We start from the raw sequence: 14,699 nt of genomic DNA on the forward strand, positions 1-14,699 counted from the left end.
AGGTACTGCTCTAAGAGCACAACTTAAAGAATCTGTTTAATTTCACACAATTCAATTCATTTACATTTCTGACTTTCTCTGCAGAAATAGTTGACTAGACATAGAAAAAAATGTATGTTTAACCACTTAAACTGTCAGTCAGTTAAAACAGACATTAGGAATTTATTATATAAATAGTAGACTCAATAAATTGAAATATCTTTATTATATTGATTATAATCTATACCTTCCAAAATGTTAAGGCACTTTCTTACATATTATCACACAAGCAAAACACTTTAGTGAGCCATTTTAACAATTAAATTTTAAAGAGATAAAAACAGAGAGCAGAACATAGACTCTAAGATCTGTTAGTTGGGGATGGCTCTCAACTCCCCCAAATAGCGATACTTCTTTTGAGTATGAGAAGATTCTAGAGACAACTGTTACTTGACCTTGGCAAAGAATATTACTTTCAAAAGAGTGAAAATAATCTACATCTAAAAAAATATTTTCAAGGTCCAGATGATATTTTTATTGACGATGTACTATATCTTGTAATTAATTGTAATTGACTTTGGTGAAAATGCTATTATGGTTTCTCCACACAGGTTTTAAATTTTATTTCCCAGATCAGCTGCTAATAGCAAGGCATCCTAGAGAAAAGCTCTACTGTTTTCAAATAGATTGTTATTCAAGTTTCTTTGTTTGGAATAATAATAATGACAACAACAATACTTATTAAGTCCTAGCTACTTTCTGAGCCTTTTTTCCCTTTCTCCTTTAGCCTCTGGCAAACATCATTCTGTTCTCTGCTTTTATGAATTTGAGTCTTGTAAACACCTCTTTTAAATATTATCATGCAGTAATTATTTTTTTAGATTGACTTATTTTACTTAACATAATGTCCTCATTTATCATTTATATTCCTAAGCCCTTTACAATACACTTAATTTTACAGCAACCTTATGAGCTTCATACCACACCATTTTTCTTCCCACTTTGCACAAGTGGAAACTGAGGCACAGTGAAGATAAGTTGCTTGCCTAAAATCGCACAGAGAGTAAGTATCAGAGCTAGGATTTAAACCTAGGCAGTTTGGACCAGAGTCCATAGGAACAACCACGGAGCTATAACATCTTTCTTTCACAGCTAGAATAATGGGGTTGTTATTGAGATTCCTGTAGAGGAGCAGAAAAAGTTAAGGAGTTATAAATAACTAATCCATGTAACTGAACAAAATCTATGCTTTTTTGGTGCTTATCTAAACTGACCATAGACTCCCCCAATATAGACAATAGCATTTATGTTGCTGGGAGTGTGGAGATAAGGAAAGATGCTAACTACATTTCTTTCAGCAACTGTCTGATGTAGAGAGTTTCCTTTCTCGAATAAAGGAAACATGAAGGAGAAGGAAGCCCTCATAAACTTCAGTTTGCTGTCCCCAAGTAATCAGTGGGGTGGGTCATTATTGCCACCAACCTCCCCCTTTCCCCCAAATTGCCTTCCTTGGCCTTTCTGCCACAGTGCCTTTGGAAACTCTTTGCCCTACCTGAGTTTCCCTACATGACATTCTTGCCTTGCGAAGAAGATGAATATAAAATATCAGGCAAAGGTTTTGTATTCCCAGCCCAGATCTTTATCTCAGAATAAAAGAGGGAAATTTATCTCTTGTGAGTCATGGGCATTGAGGAGCTGGGAACATTTCACTGGGAGGGAGAGTTGGCAAAAACAGTCCTCGTGGATTTCAAGTTTATTTGACTAATTCTTTCACCACTTGTCAAACGAAACTACTTTTGTTTAGGTAACAAAACAAGCTGTTTCCTCTGCCATTTCTCCAGTGAGTAGTATAGGCACTTGTGGTGAACACACATTACTGCTAACTGTTATGATGTTTGCTGTCAAATTCATTTATTTATACAACTGCTGTAAAAAGCCTGAGGCCCATAAGCAGCCATGAAAGATTTCAGAGTCATGGTGTGGGGTCATGAGAGGGAAAAAAAAAGTCTCCACTGGTTATGAGAAAGGAACTGACACAGGAAATGGTCACATATGGCGCAGATTTATTGTGTCTGGGGCTTCCCATTCAAATCTCATTACGACCACAGCTCAGAGCTGGGCATGGCCCAGTCACATTCATTTTAGTTCTGGCATCCAACAGAATTACTGCTGCAGCTTCCAACTGAGGGCTGGAGAGGTGATAAGTTTATCATTCTGGGGAAGGAGCATGCTCAGATTGTATTTGTAAAGAAGGCTGTTGGCTGCCCTGCCTTTAATCTAACCCATGAACTTCACCGTAGTCAAAGATGGAAGGCAACGTTTGCTAGCAAAAAGGAAATTGGAAGGTAGAGAGAAAGGGGGAGTGGGGTGGAGAGTATTACCAAAGGAATGAGGGGGAAAGTTAAGATTAGATGAAAGGGTTGAAACCATCTTGAATTTTGGAAGTTTATATTGATTTCTTGATTGGTGGAAAAAATACACATCCTGCTTATAGACGTGTGTGTGTGTATTTCTTTCTTGCACATATTTTCTAAAATCATAGGTAGTATGTCTACATTGTAGCATTTTCTTCACCTGTAACTTGTCTCTTTTAACATTGTTCATTATGAATGCTTGCAACAGGTGCTGTTTTAGACTACAAGGCAAATGTTACTGATTTGAGATGATGGTAGTGCCAAAAAAGGCAAAAGAAGAGTGAAAAGTATCTTAAAAACTACTCCTTTTTTGATTATGGCTAATATATCAACTTATATTTATTAGCACAAGTTTGTTCCCGACTCTGTACATTCATCATTTCATTTAACCTTGTCCATCAGCTTTTCAATCCCTTTTACGAATGAGTTAACTGGGTCAGAGAGAGAGGATAAGTAATTTGCCCATGGTTTCGCAGCTAGAAAGTGCAATGCAAATCTCTATGGCTAGAAAACCTGATCTCTTATCCGCCAAGCTGTACTTCCTGAACTTGCATTTGCTTTGGCTGTTTTCAATGTAATAGTCAAAGAATAAAAGTCATAATTGAGACCATACCCATTGGTGTTCGCAGGGAAAATCATAATACAACAAAATAACAGAAACATAAAAACATTTTCTAAGTTACTTCTTTTAAGCAAATATAGATGATATTTCAACATAGTAAAAGAATACAAACATAGTCTTCTGGCATTTATTTGAATAGACTTTATCCATAAAAATATGTGCTTTTTATTTGAATAAAACAAAGACAGATTGATTCAGAAGAAGGGTCTATATGATACGTATCCGATGCTCTTCCCTCAACTTCATTGTCATTTTATCACTTTCCTCTCCTGATCATTTTTCCCCCTCAAAGTTAACACTTCTCTAAAAAGGAAACAAATATTTGGAAATACTCATCGAGAGAACTTAGTCAAGACAGAAAGACCTTCCACAGAAGGCCTTCCAGGCATCTTGCTTCATGTGATGTTTGGTTTTTTATAATGTTCATTTTTCTCAGATTGGGTTGGAAATGTATTCCTGTCCAAAATAGACCCAAGTTCAAGAACTTTGGTGAGATTTCTCATGAAATTATAGCAAATCCTATAATCTAGAGCCCCTGAAGTCCACCTACCCATTATACATGCTTTCAGAAGTGTGTACATCTCATCTTGCCGCTTTCTGCTCTTGCGTGGTATCTTCAGTTCTATACCACTATCTCCACACTTGGGACTTCTCTTTTCCACCCCCTCATGACTCCCATGCATTGGAAGCCACTGCACCCTACCAATTACCAGCTGTAAGAGTGCTGTCTTTTTCAGTAAGAATGATGCCAGAGGAGACTATGCTCCTAAGCATGACTGGTCAATGAATTATGAAAGTCAAGCTGGAAATACCTTAATTTTGAAGCTCCCAGGGCTGAACTTTGAATACATTAATTTTTCAATTTAATGAACTTTTCAATTTCCCAAATTACATTATCTTATAATGCCATCTGTGTATGTGAGTGTATGTATAAGCCTATCTTATCTCTTTTATAATGACTAGTACTATCATATTGTGATCTCTCAGCAGAATTTACAGACCTCTAATTCTAGACAAGTTAGACAAGTTAGCAAACCTGTGTTTTTTGTCATCCACACTGAACCTATGCCACATAAGAACATCCTTCTCAAGTCACCTTACAGATATAACACACAACCATTATTTTTGAAGTTTACAAAAAAGACCTCTTAGCTAGAATTCCTCATTCTAAAAAAGTGGACAGTTTTTGTCTATTATTTCTAGTATGACCAAAATGTTTTCTTTAATATTTCTTTCCAAGATTTCAGTTACTCTCTTTGTGTATTTAGGAACACAGCTTTGAGATTTTGGAGTCTCACTCTTCATAGCCTGAGGGTCTACAACAACATCTATAAATGGGGATAAATTCAACCTGTCTACATTTTATTTGATCTGTGGCCATTTATATTTGTTAAATTAGAAATAATGAGGTGTAAATGTTGTTTGACAGAAAAGAATTGTAAATGATTTCTTTTCATTTTGTGAAAATAAGAGAATGATTATATATTTTGTTTTTGTCAAAATCTCCTATGCTTTACTGTACCATGAATTGGGAAATCTATCACAAAATGGCTAAAAAAATTATTGAGGGAAATGGTGATGTTAACCTCAAGGAAAAAAATCATTAATGTTGATGTATTTCATTCAATTTTAAACATATAAATTTTTCCCTTTTGTTGAAAGGGGAGTATGGAAGGATTCCGTGTGCCTTTGAGTCAAAACATTTATTTTAAAAATACCTTTTTTCCTTCCTTCTGACCCATTTTTCTAAATAAAGGATAGAAGTTGTTTCTTTTTTTCCCTTTTCTTTTAATTTTTTTTTTTTTCCTAGCAAAGACGACCCCTTTGGCATATTTTCTTTTCAAATGTGAAATGAGGTGGAAAATCCTCATTTCACGACAGGAAGGACAAATATTGACACAAAGTTAATATTTGTTAGAACCCTGGAAGCAACCTGAGTATACATATACACACTCACACACATACACGCCTTCTCCTTTTTCTCCTCCTTCACCAGACATACCTAACTCACTTCCTTTCTTAGCTTTTAGGTCTGTGGTTTCCAGTCAAGGGAAAGGTGGATGGAGCATATTATATGACTGGGATATTCTAGGATGTTAAAGTATACACAAAGCAAATGTTCATGTGCACACATGCACACACAATACAACCTGCTTAATCTAATTTCCCCCACTTAGAGAAGAGCTTCTGGACTTTATCACTGTGCTTGTCCATCTTGAATGCAATAGCATATGCCAAGCCAATACTCACTGGTCACTCAGCATTTATTAAGTCCTGTCCACTCTTGCCTGTTTGAGAGGAATGCCCTGGGGTGACTGGGCGGCCGGTCCTGACAGGCTGTGTCACTTATCTTTTCACATTGATTATGAAAGTCAGCTGTGGCCAGACCTTGCTTTTTTTCCCTTCTCCTCTCAGCCCCTCTTACAAGCACCCCTGCCTGGATTTTCATGAGGAAATAATCAGATTAGGCCTTTCACGGTGAGTTCATATGGAGTTCTCTTTCTCCAGTGTGCTACTAACTGAATAAACGTGTTTAGTGGTAAATTGTAAATGACATTATGATTACCAAAGCCAGCATGGGTTTCATTTAAAAGTGATCAGAATTGCAGACCACAAAAATTGTGACTGGCAGATAAGGCCTTTTGGAGAAGTGGGAAAAAAAGAAAAGACAGAAACAAGTGAGAAAGATAATCATTACTCAAAACTAAATCTTCCCCAACTGAGAGAAGCAAGAGGGAAAGAAATCCACAGGAAGAAAAGATGGAACACTGTTTCGAAAGGAAGCTAGACTGTCACCATGGGCTTCTGCCAGCTGTGGCCAGGACAGTCGATGATGACGTCTGCTGGCCATGTGCACACTCCTCTCTTAAGTAGTGTGTGTCCTCTCGCACAATTAAGAACCACGTTATTTAGCTGCTCTGGAACCCTCATGCATTGCTTATATGTGCTTTATTTTTGCCTCCCATCAAAATGAAAATGCTAGGACTGATTACTCTGGAGATGACATAGAAGAGTGGATGGAAAGATAATGATAAACCACCCTGTCTCTTAGTCAGTGTTAAGTGCTGGAGAAATAAAAATAATATTTCTTATTTATGAACACTAAGACTCTAAGTTTTGCTATAAAATGGAATAATCAATGTTACTTGCTGATAATCTTTAGATTGGTGCCTTTGTTAAACGTGTAGCTATGTGTTTAGACTTCTGGGAGAGGATGCTAAAATATTAAGAAGGCCAAGTGATATAAAAAAGCAAGCAGACTCTTACCAAATGTATGATTTGACAAATAACTGCAAATAACCCAAAACCCCTCCCTGTGTTGCTTTTGCTAGACTTTGTAGGGAGAACTCCTGATGACCATGGCACTTCTCTGCCAGTATTACTCATCGTAGCTGACTACAACTCAAAGTGAAGTTATTTGGATTATGTTGCTTTTCACTTTCCCCCTTTCCTCATTACTAAGTAATTGTTTGAGTTGAAATTGTGAGTCAGTTTTCTACCTGTGAAGTAGGGATAATTAAACTTGCCATGAAGAAGTTTTAGGTAAAGGAGGTTAGGGAAGGGGGAAGGATGGGAGGGAGGAAAAAAGAAGGAAGGAAAGAAATAGGGAAGGAAAGACCACCAATCTCATGGCTTGAGGACATCTTCCTCTGACATTCTAGTCCCTATCCCATCCTGTCCCCCTTCCACTTACCACTTCCATTAGTCTGTGGATTTGTTGTCAGATATTTCTATACTTGAAGCTCTCCTGAGCAACTATTTTATATTAGTTGCAGCAACAATAGATGGTCACCATCTGGCCACCTAAGACCAATGTAAGCAGTAACCAGAGCCATGCCCCCCCTTTGATAAGCTGTGAAATCCATAGGATGCCTCTGATAGTGTCCAACTTCTATACCATATTAGAGAGTATAAGGGTATAGCATATTTTGCTTACCATCACTGCTTCCCGAAATCACCACCACAAGTCCACCATCTACATCTCCAGAATATGCATCTCTTGTCTGGTTATTCGTGGGTTCACTCAAGCTTTGACTCTCTTTCCCCAAATCTTGCTCCTGGTTCTGTGTGGAACTCTTAAATTAGAATCAGGAAACTACTGTCTATTTTCTTTGAGTGTTCTGGAACACTTTTACCTCAAGCTTATCTATTGTCACATCTTCAAACCTTCTTCTTCATCTTCAGTTCTTCTCCATTTCAATGTTATTCACATGCTCTATGTCATATCTGTTAAGGAAAAGCCCCTGCTTCTCTGAAGCTGGTGACATTAGGCTCACGACCTGCTCTCTCTACTTGATGTGTTTTATGTTGACATAGTAAGCACTACTTTTCATCCCCTGAAAGACACTGAAACTAGTTCACAGTTTCCTTCTCCTTTCTAACTCTGCCATCATTTTTTCCAAGTAAATAATTCATCTGAAACCTTGACTGCTCTGGAAATAAAGACTACCCAATTAAGAACAGGCAAAGCCTATTTATTCTGTTTGCTATAGCAAGGGAATTCATCACCATCCCTTGCTTCTGGCAGATGCTCAAAGGCAGAGAGAGTAAGAAGTTTCTGGTGGAAAAAAGTGAAGGTTCAGGTGTACTTTGATTGGAAGCTGTTGTCATGGGGAAGCTGGAGGTGAGCACATTAGAAATGGGGCATCCCAGGTGATTGATTAGAGACATGTACTTGGCTTTCTTCATTTGGTCCTAAGATGGACATGGGGAAGGAAATTGGGGATGGTGACAGTTATTAATTAGGTGCTGGCTGTTTGGGGCTGATTGTTTTGAGGATTATTGTTCAACCTAGACTAGTTGATACAGATAGAAATGTGACTTTCATGGATTGCTTGTTTCTTGGCCTGTTCACTGAAGACCGTGGATCAGAGTTCTACTTTCATACATGGTCTGGCTATTGTCTGTTTGTGTATTCAGTCTCTTGCTGCTCAAGTCATCTTCAAGCCTTCTCTAGGAGAATACTTGGATAAAATTTGTTGTTGTTGTTGTTGTTGTTATTATTTTTTTTTGGAGTATGCTTTTTCTCCATTCTACCTTACCACTCGCGGACAAAGTCACAGCACTGAAATTGTCATCACCACCAACTTTCAGAATCACAAACTCAAGTATCCTACTCAAAGACCAGGGTTCATGTCTTTCCAGCTCACTTAGTCAAGGGTCCTTTCCTTGAGATATATATATATATTCCTTGCATCATTTCCCTCCTTATGCAGCTGAGATATGCTATGCTTCATTACAATTGGTTCTTTGAAAATATCTTTAGTAGCTGTGACCCTCTGCCCCTTTCTCCCAGTCACAGAAAAAAACCTAAGGTTCAGTGAACCCAGCCATTTTGTCTTCTGTCTTCCCATGACATCTTACTATATCCAAGACATCTATTCATCCACTCTCTGCAACCCAGGCTGACTTACTGTGAAGGTGATGGAGTTGAGGTTTCAAGGTTCTTGCTTACACAGGCCACTTCCAAGATTCCAGAAGAAATGCCAGCAATGTGTTTGCATTACCCTATGTTTTTGTAAAATTTGCAAATTGGAGACACTTTAACCAAAATTTAAGATAAAAACCCTCTTCTTGCTCTAAATTTTCCTTCATCATAAGCACTGTGGGGATGGTGGCAATGGACACAGCATTTTTAAGATCTGGCTAAGGGGGAGTTGAGCTGGACATGCATTTGATATGAGTTTAAGAGGGTGTGGTTTTTGTGGTACAAGATCACTTCTAATGAAAGTTCCTACTAGCCATTTATGTCATCTCACACATGCTGTGACACACAGGAGCCAGATGCTAGGTCTCACATGTTGTGAATATATCTTAAGGCATGCAAAGGTAATGAGAGGTAGAGGAGAAGTAGGCTTTTGGTTGACTTTGCCACAGAAGTTACTCTATAAAAGTTATTCAAATATTACAGCTCATACATGAGGAAGACTGTAAGAAATTTTCCACATTTGACAGTCCTGGACATTTATATGTTACCAATCACAAGTTGTGAAGCTAAAAGGAACTTTTCTAAGCTACCAGTGGTAGAAAATAAATGTCAGTCATCCAGGTTAAAGGCAAGACTGAATCACCTTTCCATCCCCCTGTAGAAAATATTACATTGTTGTCATATAAAAAAGCAACACAAAAGCATACAAGAAGAAATAAGAAAAAAGCATGGAGTGGTATGTTGGGTACCTAGTTCATAGTATTAATTTTCCCTAGATTTTATCATGTTTATGGTATTTATAAGGTTTACATTTATAACTGTATTGTGACTTTTTTCTCATTTTAACTAATAGTTACTCATTTTGAATTCACAGTTTTGTATTTACTTTTACAGAATGGTTCCCCAAGGTTGTATAAGCACTAAAATCAGAAAGACCAGGTTCACTCCCCTTGCACAATGACAGTTTCCCATCATTTTATCAATCTGCAAACATTCCACCCATCATCTCTCCCTACATCCCAGCCGCCAGGATATATCCTCACACCTGACTTCCAGTTGATGGCCTTGTTTTGCCTCACATGTCCCAGCAGATGACTGCCTTCAGCCTGCCTCTCACCTTGACCTACCTGCATGCTTTCTGTCCTTCCTACTCTAGAAGACATGGAGTCTTTTGAACCATCATAGTCCACCCATTTTTTAAAGCTCTGGACTCTGTTCTCCCTTAGCCCCTCAAGGAGTTTACTCTGTCCTTCCCCCATTTCCTACAATACCAGTCTCTCCCTTTTTATGGATTCTCTCTTACCTGCATAATTTTAGCTATTGTCTAAATGCAACAATCTGACTTTGGTTTCCTATTACATGTTATAAAGCTTTGAATTATAGTTATGCTCTAGCTGCTTTTCATGATCTCATCTTGAGTGCCAGACCAAAGTACTTCAATAAAATTAGGTATTATTTATTTTAAAAGAACCTACTTTTCAGCTCACATAGGGCACTTCCTTTATATAGAACCCTTATTGTCAAAATTCTAAAGTAGAAATTCCTGCTAGAAGTAAACCTGTTCTATCAGTGATGACTGTATATTGCTTTAGTGGAATTATTTTGGTCTTGGTTTTGTGTGTTTTAACTTCCTTTATAAAGAAGAATTTTCTAGTTAACTATAATAACGTGTACACCATGTAAATAATTTCTTTTCCCAGTGGGTTACTTTTATGCAGTCCTATCTCCTTTACAAAGAGGTGGGAACAATCACATCCTAATCATCATTCTCATACTACTGTCAAAGACACCTCAGCTCTGACTTCTGAGACATGTGGGCCAGAAAAACACACATAAGCTGGACAGCCTGAAGATATAATTAATGTTATTTATTACAGGTTTTTTATGGTGTTATTCCTAAGATAGCAAGAATTGTAGGGTATATGATTTTGGAGAAAAAAGTATTTTGTTTGTTTTATATTTTGTCAAAAAGACCTGAAACAAAGAAGTAATTTAAATATTCTTTATACTTACGTTGGATCAGATGGGTGTGTCTTCCATTTTATGGGGATTTGGGAAGGAAGGCATGGGGATAATATTTTATAATCAATGTTTTATGAAACTTTTTTTTACTTAACTTAGGAGATACTAATTATTGACTTCATGAAGGTCAGAGTGGTAAGTCTTCAAGCAAATGTCTCAGACATCAGAAAACATGTGTTCCTTTTTTATTTTAAGACTTTATTTATTCATTTAAGAGAGAGAGACAGAGAGAGCACACATGCAAGGGGAAAGGCAGAGGGAGAGGGCGAAAGAGAAGCAGACTCCCTGTTGAGCCAGCCAGGAGCCCCATGCAGGGCTTGATCCCAGGACCTGGAGATTGTGACCTAAGTGGAAGGCAGATGCTTAACCATCTGAGCCACCCAGGTGCCCGGCATATGTTTCTTTTATAGTAAAATGTTCACACACAGAGCTTCAAAACACAAAAAAGGAATACATTAGGAATAGAAACAATGTGTGTAATGGACTTTGCACTAGCTACTCTGAATAAGAAAGGTTATTTAGTTTAAATAAGTAAATAATTTCTGCATATTTAAGTAGGTGTATGTGTATGGCATGTAATTTTTATCACATCACAGTGCTTAATAATAACAAAAAGGCAACTCACTCCTAACAGTGAATAGAGAAGTGACATAGTAACAAAATCTCCTTTCTGTTAACAGGTTAAGCATGCACAAGGCGATCAGTAAATGTTTACTGAACTTCTTGCCTGGTTTTTAGGGTTCATAATCTAACTCATACAAAATTCTGACCAGTTATGAAGATTTGACAGTGACTTCTACTCTATCACCTTGTTTCTTGCTTGTCATGAACCTGAGTCCTGGACCCTCCAGGGTATACTTATGGTTTTCAACACAGACATTCTACACAGGTTGTGCTTTCTTGAACTTGCTCATTCACACTTTCTCCGACCCTTTCTTATACAAACTCTTCTTTCCTCCCTCATTCTATTCTTCCTCTCAAGATCCAGCCTCCAGGGGTGCCTGTGTGGCTCAGTGGGTTAAGCAGCTGCCTTCAGCTCAGGTCCTGATCTTAGGGTCCTGGGATTGAGTCCTGCATCAGGGAGTCTGCTTCTCCTTCTGTCTGCTGCTCCCCTGCTTGTGTACTTGCTCTCTCTCTGGCTCTCCATCAAATAAGTTAAAAAAAAAAAAAAAGATCTTGCCTCCAACATGGTTTGTTAGTCATATTCTGCTCCATCCAATGTCACTGTGAAATAAGTAGCTTTGGATCCTGCAGGTGGAGTGGCTTGAGGGTCCAGCTTTCTTGGTGGACTAGTTTCTGGGAGTCACATGTAAGAATAAATGAATGAATGAAAAGAATTCTATACTACACTACTTCGAAGGTATGCATTCTACTGGTATAGCTCCTATGTCATGTTAGTCTAAAAGAATATTTGAATCACATTATAAATCATCTACTTTTGTTATTTTAGCTTTGGAAGACACCTGCCATTAGGAATAGAAATAAATAAAACTCATCTTTCTACATGTGTATTTATTTAATGACTTGTTAAGAAAAAAATGTTTTGTCAAAACAATCCTTTTATAGACAAATCAATTATGTGATTTAGGAATATAAGAAAATTCTTATAAAATAATCAGTTATAATTTCAATCTTGTGGTTTCATGTGAAATAGATGAATTTCTCAAAGTATTGGACTTTATCATATAATAGAGTCAATTCAGGGAGCAGATCTCATAATAACTTTTTGTATTACATTCTGTTGTTGTTGTCAGAAGTTGGTTTAAAATGTATTCAAGCTATAGAATAATAATCTTATAACTAGATAGCTGGCAAGAATAAATAAAAATTATCTTAGGGGTCCCTGGGTGGCTCAGTCAGTTAAGCGTCTGCCTTCAGCTCAATCAGTCATGATTCCAGGGTCCTGGGATCGAGCCCCACATCAGGAAGTCGCTTCTCCCACTCCTCTGCAGCTCTCCCTGCTTGTGTGCTCACTCTATCTCTCTCTCTTTGTCAATTAAATAAATAACATCTTTCAAAAAAATGTAAAAATAAGAGTCTTGCAAAGAACATGATACATCAAGCAATTAATACTTATTAAGAAGCATCTACTATGTTTGTGGTAGGCTCTTAATCCCTGTGTAGTTTAAATAAGAGATATGATTCCTGGCCTTGAAAAATAACCCTTTAAGGGCACCCAAACCTACAAATTCTACATAATTTATCAAACCACGTATCTTTAGAAGCAGGGTGATTGAGAATAATATCAAGTAAGAGAGTGCTTATTTTATTTAGGGACCGCTCCAAAAATTTAGCAGTCTCCAGGGATCACTTTAAAAGACATTGTATCTCCTGAATCAGAAGCAGGAGAATCAAAATCAGAAATCTGTAGACCTGGATGAAATGTGAATAATTAATCAACATGACATCAACATGGCTGGGAAAAAAAAATGTGTTAAAAGGAGGAGAGTGAGAGGTAAAGTTTAGAAAAGGGGAAGTGGTGAGTGTCAGGGTTTTTTATGAGAGAAGCCCACCTAACTATCTCATTTCAAAAGGACATATCTGTAGTAAAGACTGTTGTATCAGAATCTCAGAGCACATGTGTGTTAAGATCATGGAATTAATTCTCTTCATACTGGTTCCATGCTTTTGGAAACAACTCTTTTTTTTTTTTTTTAAAGATTTTATTTATTTATTTGACAGAGAGAGATCACAAGTAGACAGAGAGGCAGGCAGAGAGAGAGAGAGAGAGAGGGAAGCAGGCTCCCTGCTGAGCAGAGAGCCCGATGCGGGACTCGATCCCAGGACCCTGAGATCATGACCTGAGCCGAAGGCAGCGGCTTAACCCACTAAGCCACCCAGGCACCCCTGGAAACAACTCTTGATTTAACATTAGTGTTTCCATATTATATGACCATATGGAGAAAACATGTTATGTAAAAATAACCCTTCTTTTATTTTGATAATTAAATCTCTATTTAAATTAATAACTTAGTATTCAATTTAGTGATTCTATCTCTCTGAGTTAGAATAATCTGAATTTTCTGTTTTATCCTGTGTCTGTTTTCTACTTGTCTATTTCATCTAAGTTGTTGAATTTGTTAGCATGAGGTGGTAGGAGTGTAGTAGTCTCTTAACTTTTGTCTGTAGGATCTGTAGTATAATCTTTTTCATCCCTGAAACTGGTGATTTGTGCTCTCTTTTTATCTTGATCTGTCTAGTGAAGGGGTTAAACAATTTATTGATATTTTCCAAGCATCAAATTTTAGCTTTGTTCACTCATTCTCTTTTTGTTTCTTTACCTCTTTTCTATTTCATGGATTTCTGCTGTTATATTTATTATTTCCTTTCTTCTATTTATTCTGGATTTGTTTTGCTTAATTTCTAAATTCGTAAAGCAGAACATTATTACTTTTAGACAACTCTTCTTTTGTAATATAAGCAGTTAACATTATAACTTTCCTTCATACCACTGTTTTCACTGCATCTAACAAATTCTGACATGCTAGAATTTTATTATTATTCAGCTTGAAATTTTTTATAATTTTCCTCATAATTTTGACTATTATTATTATTGTTGTTGTTGTTATTGTTATTGTTGAGGCACAAGTAAACCATGTGGCCTGCTCCCAAAGCAACATTTTGGTAGTTAAATTTATTGATGTCATAGATAGCATTGGCACAGATTTCTAAACATATCATATGGAAGGAAGGATAGGAGGAAGTTAGATCATGTCCAAATATAGTAATTTTATTTTTTGGTTCCAGTCCTGAGGCTAATTTGATGACCTTGCAGTTAAAGGCAAATTAAAATATCTTGAAAATTGGGGCACCTGGGTGGCTCAGTGGGTTAAGCCGCTGCCTTCGGCTCAGGTCATGATCTCAGGGTCCTGGGATCGAGCCCCGCATCGGGCTCTCTACTCGGCAGGGAGCCTGCTTCCTCCTCTCTCTCTACCTGCCTCTCTGCCTGCTTGTGATCTCTCTCTGTCAAATAAATAAATAAAATCTTTAAAAAAAAATAAAAAAATAAAATATCTTGAAAATAATACAAGATAACTTTGTGAATATCAATTTTAAATCAATGGAATTCTGATTGTTGGAAGTTAAAATATCCATATGGATTTAGAACAAGAATGGCTTGTGTTTCATAGACAGGAGGATTAGGAATGGTAGGAATAATGGATAATGCTTTTTCTCTAAATTCTTGATTATCCTGAATAATCCTCAACTTGTGCTCTATTTAATGGCAATACTC

General features: G+C 37.2%; 1 protein-coding gene across 1 annotated transcript in view; it reads left to right on the forward strand.

The window, feature by feature from the left end:
- The first annotated feature begins 10,578 nt into the window (after window positions 1-10,578).
- LOC125102237 (fibrocystin-like) overlaps window positions 10,579-14,699 on the forward strand; it is a 53,471-nt gene continuing 49,350 nt past the window's right edge. The window contains exon 1 of the mRNA XM_047733202.1: window positions 10,579-10,600. The gene's annotated coding sequence lies outside the window, so the exon portion shown is untranslated. The remainder of the gene's footprint in view (window positions 10,601-14,699) is intronic.

Source organism: Lutra lutra, chromosome 6, assembly GCF_902655055.1.
Source record: "Lutra lutra chromosome 6, mLutLut1.2, whole genome shotgun sequence".
NCBI lineage: Eukaryota > Metazoa > Chordata > Mammalia > Carnivora > Mustelidae > Lutra > Lutra lutra.